This window comes from Dermacentor albipictus, chromosome 8 (assembly GCF_038994185.2).
Source record: "Dermacentor albipictus isolate Rhodes 1998 colony chromosome 8, USDA_Dalb.pri_finalv2, whole genome shotgun sequence".
In the NCBI taxonomy this organism is placed as follows: Eukaryota; Metazoa; Arthropoda; class Arachnida; order Ixodida; family Ixodidae; genus Dermacentor; species Dermacentor albipictus.
In genome coordinates, this window is record NC_091828.1 from 51,150,799 (window position 1) to 51,160,062 (window position 9,264).

Consider the following 9,264-nt stretch of genomic DNA (forward strand, 5'->3'; position numbering starts at 1 on the left):
AATAACATATCTAATTGGTGCCTCACTTGGTGCGTGGAACTCAACATTAATAAATGCAAATCTATGCGGATTTCTTGTTCTAACACAACTTGCCCTACCTACGCCCTTAATGACTGCCCCCTTCAATCCGTTACATGCCACCGTTATCTTGGCATTCATATAACTAGCAATCTTTCTTGGAAGCAGCATGTGCAATATGTAATGTCTAAAGCTAACCGCTCCTTAGTATATTTGAAGAGAAATTTTTCGCTTGCGCCAGTTTTATTAAAACGGCTGTTGTACACGACATACGTCCGCCCCCAATTAGAATATGCCTCTTCCGTTTGGGATCCTCATTAGATCACATCAATTAACGAAATTGAATAAGTGCAATATCGATCTGTACGTTTCATCTTAGCTAACTACCATCGCACTGCTAGTGTTACATTAATAAAGAGTACCCTTCAAATCCCATTATTATATCTTCGCAGAAAAGAATCACGCATTTCCCTTTTTCATGAAATCTACGACCACAGTAACGCATCTCTTCATCCCCTTCTCATCCAACCTGCGCCTCATTATTCGGCTCGTCGTGGTCACGTACATAAAGTTAACGTACCCCGTCATAACACCGTCGCGTGCTCACCATCTTTCCTTTCTAGGACTTCAGTCGACTGCAATAATCTACCTACATCATTAGTAAGCATCAGTGACCCCACTCGTTTTAAAAATGCACTAATCAAAATAGCATAATGTATGGTGGCAAATGACATAATCATGCACTTATTCGTGAACAATGTCTGCTTCCTAAAGTGTACTCTCTCTGTATTTTCATGTTATGACAGTCTCTGTTATTTGTTATGAATGCATCAATATATAGTTTTTTTCAGATTGCTTTTGTTCCCTGGAAATTCCTTGAACTACTCTTGGAATGTATTCTCACCCTTCCCCTCTGCAATGTAAAATTATGCACCTTGAGGGTATCACAAATAAATAAATAAATAAATAAATAAATAAATAAATAAATAAATAAATAAATAAATAAATAAATAAATAAACACAGTGAACAGACACTGGCGATACAGGGCCAGGAAATACCTCGGGTAACAGAATATAAATACCTTGGTATATGGATAAACGAAGGAAATAGATATATGGAAACACAGGAAAAAACAATAACCGTGAAGGGAAAGAGAAATGCACCCTTAATGAAGCACAGAGTGCTATGGACATACAATAGGTACGAAGTGCTCCGAGCTATGTGCAAAGGTGTAATTGTTCCAGGACTTACATTTGCAAATGCGGTTGTTTGCTTTAAATCGGGGGTACAATCAGGACTCGATGGGAACTATAGGTCAGTGGGTCGCCTCGCATTGGGCGCTCACGGGAAGACTACAAATGAAGGTGTGCAGGGTGATATGGACTGGATAAGTTTTGAAGTGAGAGAAGCTCGCATAAAATCGAGTATGAAGAACGACTGAGGAATATGGAAGAAAGTAAATGGGCTGGGAGAGTGTTCAGGTATCTGTACAGGCAAAACATTGATTCACAGTGGAGGAAAAGAACTAGGAAGCTAACCAGCAAGTATGCGGCCTGTGGGGTGGGCAACACAGCAACAATGAAGGTCAAGCGGAAAGTCAGAGAGGCTGAATTAATCTCATGGGTGGCGGCAACGGAAAAGAAACCTACCATGAGTAACTGCTTAAGAGAAAAAAACGAAATCAGGAAAGAAACCATTTATAATAACTCGAAGGGAAACTCATTACTTTTCGAAGCGAGATCGGGATGCCTTAGAACACGCACCTATAAAGCAAGATATAAGAAGGAAGAAGAAGCATGTGCTAACTACGGTAAAGCTAGGGAAACGACGGAGCATATTTTATTAGAATGTGAAGACGTCTACCCAGCGGTTGATTTAGGCACCACTGGCCTCCTTGAAGCCCTTGGGTTCAGCGGGAGTAGTGGTAAAGCAAACAGGTCCGCAATAGACATTAGTAAGAGGCGATTGGAGGATTGGTGGAAGAAAAGTAGGCAAACGACAAAAGAAGGAGACGTACAAAAGCACAGTTCGCCATAGGGGATCAGAAAATTTTGTTGTGATAAATCAAAGTGTTTTTTTTTTTTATTGCCTGCATTGTTAGCCTGTATATTACCGATGTAATGGTCAACGGTCTATACGAGTGAATTCTTTCTCCCCCTTACCTTTATAAATTAAATTCATTCTACTTTGTCGCCAACTGTCTGGTATTCGTCTATCTTTAAAAGTTTTTTTCCACTGCTTTCACCAGAGCTTCCCTACTTTTTGTTCCCAGTCAAGTCAAGTCGCTTGTTCTCAAGTCAAGTCGCTTGCCCAAAGCGACTTTTACCCGCAGTCTCCTCCATCACTGATGGAAAATAAATAAAGTTATTATTATTTATCAGCCTAACGGGAACCTCATATAGCCCTGTAGCTGTGCGCTTAAGAATTTTCTCTTCCGCTTTCTTCCAGTCTAAATTTGTCAGCGCCAGCTCCTTTTCCACTTGGGTCTCTTTCATGCACTTTTTTTCTTCAAGTACAACCTCGTCCTTGCCTTGGAAAGATTCGGCTGTTATTTTTTGGATGTAGTTTATTGCCGCTTCCAGTCTCTTTTCATCTTCGTCTAGGATATGTTGTGTTGTTGTTGACTTCCTGCCTAATAATTTTATGTGATTCCAAAATATTCTCGGTGCGTCCTTATTTTTCTCACGTATTTTTGACAACCAACCTTTACTTTCACCTTTTAATTTTGCTTGCACCAGTATTTGAACCATAGATTTTTTCTGCCGATATATTTCCCATTTACTGGTTACTTCATCCTGCGGCGATTGCGCCTTCTTTGCCTGCCTGTGCTCTCGAGATGCTTTCTGTCGTTCGGCGATCGCTTCTCGTATCTCCTTGTTCCACCAGCTTTTCGGTTTCTTTTTTCCTTTCCAACGAACATGTTGTTTCTCTTTCCGTATTTCTGTCGTTATTACACTTAGAAGCTCACCATATTCCCACTCCTTACTTGGCCATTTGCCAAGTTCTTCCTAAACTCTAGTGACTATATTTGCTATTTGTTCAGCGTTCCAATTTGGGCTGGCCATTTTGCTTTCCTTGCTCTCTTTCCCAACTACATATCCCCTTTTCAAAACGATGCGTTTATGGTCACCCGCTATGCTGCTAAACCCTTCCCCATCGATGACCATTTCTGTCAACTTATCATGACTTTCTTCTGTCATCAGGCAGTAATCAATGGCCGATTGCCGGTTTCCCACTTCCCACGTGATCTGCCCATCACACTTAGGCCCTGTATTCACGATCACGAGGTTATGTTGCTCGCAAAGCTCTAGCATTGACTTCCCGTTATTGTCGGTATAGCCATCTAAATCCTGTATGTGGGCATTCATGTCACCTAATAGGACAGTCTCAGCACCATTCCCGAAACCCGTAATATCAGCGCTTATGCATTCCACTAACTCTTTATTCTTCTCTGTGCAATTTTTTCCGCTCCACAAATACGTAACTCCCAGCCAAGTTTCTTTCCCACTCATTGCACCTGATAACCAAAGATGCTCTTGACATTGTGAGTTTACTTTTTTCCATTTGGCTCCCTGATGGATGAGCATCCCGAATCCCCCTCCCTTTCTTTCCGACTTAGTTCTGTTGCACCCTTCCAATACATAATTCTCAATAACTGTCCCCCGCAGGGGCGTCTGCGTCAGCAGGCGTTTGGTGCGTTGCGACACCACGGACCCGAGCACATGAGGGTTGGACCCTCCCGCGTGTAGCCGTGCGCGGCTTAGCCGTGTCCGGGGAAAGGGGGATCCTGGAGGTTGAGCCGATGCCGGGTGTTTGGACCTTTAAGGCCCCCCGGCGGAGGCAACACACCTCTTTGGCCTCTGCTTCACGTAGACGGCACCTCCAGGTTGACCCACCTGGAGGAAATCGGCAGTCGCCTTTTCCTGTCTCTCTCTTCGCACATCTTTGTCTTTCCCTCTTCCTTTTAGTCTTTCCTGTCTTCTTTTTTCTTCTGATAACTTCCAACATTCCTGGCGGCGAGGGTTAACCTGGTGTGGTATGACCTACCTTGGTTATAGCATATGTGGTTATAGCGACGACGTACAGTTGGCATGGCGGGGCTTGTTTCACCACATGCCTTGCCTTGTCCCCTTGTTGGGCTCGGTGGTGGGTGACTGGCATCGTCGCTGAAAACTCAACACATTTCATGGGAACCTCCAACCCTTTTTCAACCGATCGTCCCCCTAAAAGGGGGCGCACCGATGCTACATTTCAGTTTTCTCTTAAACACACCCAGACTTTCCCGAAATTTCACGTTGTACACAGTGATAAACCTGACAAGAAGGCAAGAACGATTTCACCATTCATTGTGGCGAAGTACCTCACAGAGACCATTGGAGGCGGCTATAAAATCACCAAGCTGGCCAGTGGCGACCTGTTACTCGAATTGAAAGACAAAGCACAACACGACAAGCTAACGAACCTTGTACAACTTGGAGACATCCCCGTCAGTGTAACAGCACACCGAACCATGAATACGGCCAAAGGCGTAATTTCTGACATTGACTTGATGGATTTGACCGAAGAAGAACTCCTGGAAGGATGGAAGGATGAAAATGTAATAAACGTACAAAGAATAAAGATCAGACGGGACAATAAGGAGCTGCCAACTAAACACCTGATAGTTACATTTGGCTCTAGCACGTTACCAGAGACCATAGAAACTGGATATATAAAAATCAGAGTACGACCCTACATCCCCAACCCGCGACGCTGTTTTAAATGCCAGAGGTTTGGCCACGCTTCCCAGAGCTGCCGAGGGCGGCTAACATGTGCAAAATGCGGCATCAATGATCACTCTGCAGATGACTGTAAGGCTGAGCCCCGTTGTAGCAATTGCAACGGTGGCCACCCCGCATATTCTCGAGCATGCGCTGTCTGGAAAAAAGAAAAAGAAATAATTACGATAAAGGTAAAAGAAAACATAACTTTCAGAGAAGCACGACAACGCATCTCACCAACATTTGCACAGAGCACATCTTTCGCCGAAGTGGTACGTCGGGGGGCAGTACCACAACGGCACTTGGCGGACGCCAGCGCCACGCATAGCGAGCGTGTGGCAACGCCACCCGCCCCCACGGTGGGAGCAGCGAAGGCTGCCCTACCCCTCCCTAATTTGACCCCAGCGGAGGCCCCTGCTAGTGCTGGCACTAGTCAGCACAGCTCAGAGGTGAACACAATCCCACCAACCACCAAGACGGTGGGCTCCAAGGCCTTGTCTTTAGAGACAAGGCCTTCGCGTAAAACACACCGCTCGCAAGAGCGCGTGTCCAGTGCCTCTCAAGAGGCCATGGACACAACACCCAGTCAGAAGGCGCAGTTGACGCCTAAGTAGCGGCGTGATTTTCTCGACCGCTCCAGGAAAGACAAAATTCCAATTACAGGACCCCAAAAGGGCACTGTAAGCTAAACGATGTACATTCTCTCCGACACATAGCACAAAATTTATTTTAATATGGATACACTAATTATTCAGTGGAATGTCAAAGGCCTGCTTTGCAACCTCGATGATATCCAAGAAATCCTTAATGAACTAACTCCAAAAGTGCTGTGTGTCCAAGAGACTCACTTGAAATCTAAACATAAACACTTCCTTCGTAACTATGTTATTTTTCGGAAGGACCGCGATGATGCTCTCGCATCATCAGGCGGTGTAGCCATCATAGCTGACCAATCTATAGCCTGTCAACACTTACAGCTACAAACGCCCCTTGAGGCAGTGGCCGTTCGTGCTGTACTTTTAAATAAACTCATAACCATTTGCTCATTATACATACCGCCGCATTTTCAGCTTCACAAACAAGAATTCCAAACATTAATAGATCAGTTACCCGAACCATATCTTGTACTTGGAGATCTAAATGCACACAGCAACCTATGGGGCGACTCGCGCTGCGACGCGAGAGGTCGCTTGATTGAACAGTTCCTTTTTTCTTCAGGCGCATGTCTTTTGAATGGGAAGGAGCCCACGTATTATAACATGGCAAACAAAACATACTCCTCAATAGATCTTAGCATAGCATCTCCTACTCTTCTACCTTACTTTAAATGGAAAGTTATTAAAAACCCATACGGCAGTGATCATTTCCCTGTAGTTCTAAGCACAGCAACGGCCAATGAATGCCTTCCACAATTACCTCGCTGGAGAACTGAATCGGCTGACTGGGAAACGTTCAAAAAGCTTGCGTGTTTATCCTGGGACGACATGTGTGCTTTAAGCATAGACGCTGCGGTTGAATATTTTACGGCTTTTCTCCTTGACACCTCCTCCAAATGTATCACTGTAACAAGTGGATTGTCCGCAAAACGTCATCTTCCGTGGTGGAACGATGACTGTCGAAAAGCGCGAAAGAAGCAAAACAAGGCATGGGCTTTACTTCGGGATTCTCCGACAGCAGAAAATCTAGGTAATTTCAAGCAGGCCAAATCCCAGGGTCGGAGAACGCGGCGACAAGCTAGAAGAGAGAGCTGGAGAAAGTATATATCGGGAATTAACTCATACACTGATGAAACAAAGGTTTGGAATAGAGTGAATAGAATAAACGGTCGACAGCCTTACTCGTTACCTTTGGTGAATACTCAAGGCGACAGCATGGAAGACCAGGCGAACTTTCTTGGTGCACATTTCGAACAGATATCCAGCTCGTCGCACTATTCTGAAACATTCCAAAGGTACAAAAAGCAAATAGAAGGAAAACCACTAGACCGGAAAAGCACAAAATGCGAGGCATACAATAGACCCTTTTGCATGGCAGAGCTTCAGGCAGCCCTAAACAGCTGCAACAAATCTGCCCCCGGTTCTGACCGCATCTTATATGAAATGCTAAAACATCTGCCGCCTGAAACACAAAAAACGCTTCTTTGTCTTTACAATTCTATATGGTCGTCCGGCCACATTCCCTCTGCTTGGAAAGAGGCCATCATAATTCCTATATTGAAATCGGGTAAGGACCCTTCTTTGGCAAATAGTTATAGGCCTATAGCATTGACGAGCTGCTTATGCAAAGTTTTTGAGAAGATGGTAAACAGTCGCCTGGTACATTATCTAGAAATTAACAAGATATTAGATCCATATCAATGTGGCTTTAGAGAAGGCAGATCGACGACAGATCAGCTTGTACGCATGGAAATGTACATCAGGGAAGCGTTTGTGCACAAACAGCTAGTGTTATCAGTGTTTCTTGACATGGAGAAGGCGTATGATACTACGTGGCGCTTCGGGATCCTTCGGGATCTTTCTGCAATGGGCATTCGCGGCAACCTGCTAAGAATAATTGAAAGCTATCTCTCTGACAGGACATTCCGTGTTAGAGTTGGCAACGTACAGTCTCGACCGTTTTTGCAGGAGACAGGTGTACCGCAGGGTGGAGTACTGAGCTGTACGTTATTTATTGTCAAAATGAACTCCCTCCACACCGTATTGCCTCGCACACTCTTCTACTCCGTCTATGTGGACGATGTACAAATAGGGTTCAGGTCATGCAATGCTAGCATTTGCGAGAGGCAGCTACAACTTGGCTTGAATAGACTCTCAAGGTGGGCGGACGAGAATGGTTTTAAGTTGAACCCCCAAAAAAGCACATGTGTCTTATTTTCAAACAGGAGAGGTGTACTGCCACAACCAGACATTAACCTTAATGGAGAAAGACTAACTGTTAGTCATGAACACAAATTCATAGGTATTATCCTGGACACAAAGCTTAACTTCATTCCCCACATAAAATATCTTAAAGAAAAATGCCTGAAGACCATGAACCTCCTCAAGCTGCTCTCTCGAACAACTTGGGGCAGTGACAGGAAGTGTCTCTTTAGCCTGTACAAGAGTCTCGTACAATCACGCCTCGACTACGGAGCCGTGGTGTACCACTCCGCAACAGAGACTGCGCTAAAGATTCTCGACCCAGTCCACAACCTCGGTATACGACTGGCAACAGGCGCCTTCAGAACGAGCCTTGTTGAAAGTCTCTACGTTGAGTTCAACGAATGGTCCTAGTAAAGTTTCGTTCGTTCTCCGTCCTCGCTTCACCGTTGGAACTTGAAGCTTATCGGACGATGATCGGCAGTTGTTGGTCAAACGCAGGCAGGAAACGATGAGGTCAGATGTACAAGAAATATTTATACGTAAACTTTTCTATATACATGGCAGGTACAACAAATACATTACAATTTTGAACAATTGAGAAACAAAGTCTCACTCTTCTACTGTCTCAATGACTGTTAGAGCCCAGACTCATTTTAACGTACATAGTACGGAGGCTCACTGGTCTATCAGCAATCCTGATCTCAGCCAAGTCTAACGTACATGGTACGGAGCCTCACTGATCTATCAGTAATACTGATTTCAGCCAAGTCTGAGGGACAGCATGTCGTCCCGATTTTTATAGCCCAAATATACAAAGAAAAAAGGCGGTAGGGCCGTTGGCCCGTCCCACAGGTTCAGTTGCCAATCAGAGTCAACCGTTTGTTAAGCCACAACCTACAGGGATTGGCTTACTCTTAAAAATAAACATATTGGAAAACAAAGCTCTTTTCCTTCTTCGCCAAAACTCCGTTGCCCTCTCATTTCTCCGTAGTGAGTGACCGGCTCAGCAAACCACGCCAGGCCCGAACAAGTTATCGCTAGACCGTTTCAAATGCCAACGGCGTCTAGGCTGCACCTGTCTCGGAAGCAGGGGCACCGGCACCACGAAGTGCCGCTGTACTCAAAGTTTGGCCGTCTGAGAGACGGATGACCCTCCTTGTCCTTCAAATTTATTGTCTACGAGACAAAGTTCTTTGAGTGCGTGTTTCCAAGACGCCGTCGTGCGAATGCACTCTTTACGTGCGCACCGCATTCCTACAGCGTGCACGGTAAGCTGGTCTTAGACACCAAGCAGGCAGTCGCACCCAACAACAATGCTGGCGATTACCTTCCGGAGGCGTAGAGGATTAGGTCCATGCTCACTGCATGCAGCACGGAGTCAGAGTTGCTAAGTCCTTCTTAACCTCGGCGGCGCCTCCAATTAGTCAGGGACTCGGGCGCCAGGCTCACAATACCTTTTGTACAGCGGTTCGTTTTAAGGCTGGTCCGTGTGACCCGTCGGCGGACTGGCAACATCGTGCGCACAATACTGACTCCCAGGAATCGGCACACGCCCGCCTGGCACCTGCCGCGACGCGTCATCGAACCCCGCGCGTTGCCTGTGACCCCGCATAACACAGCAACT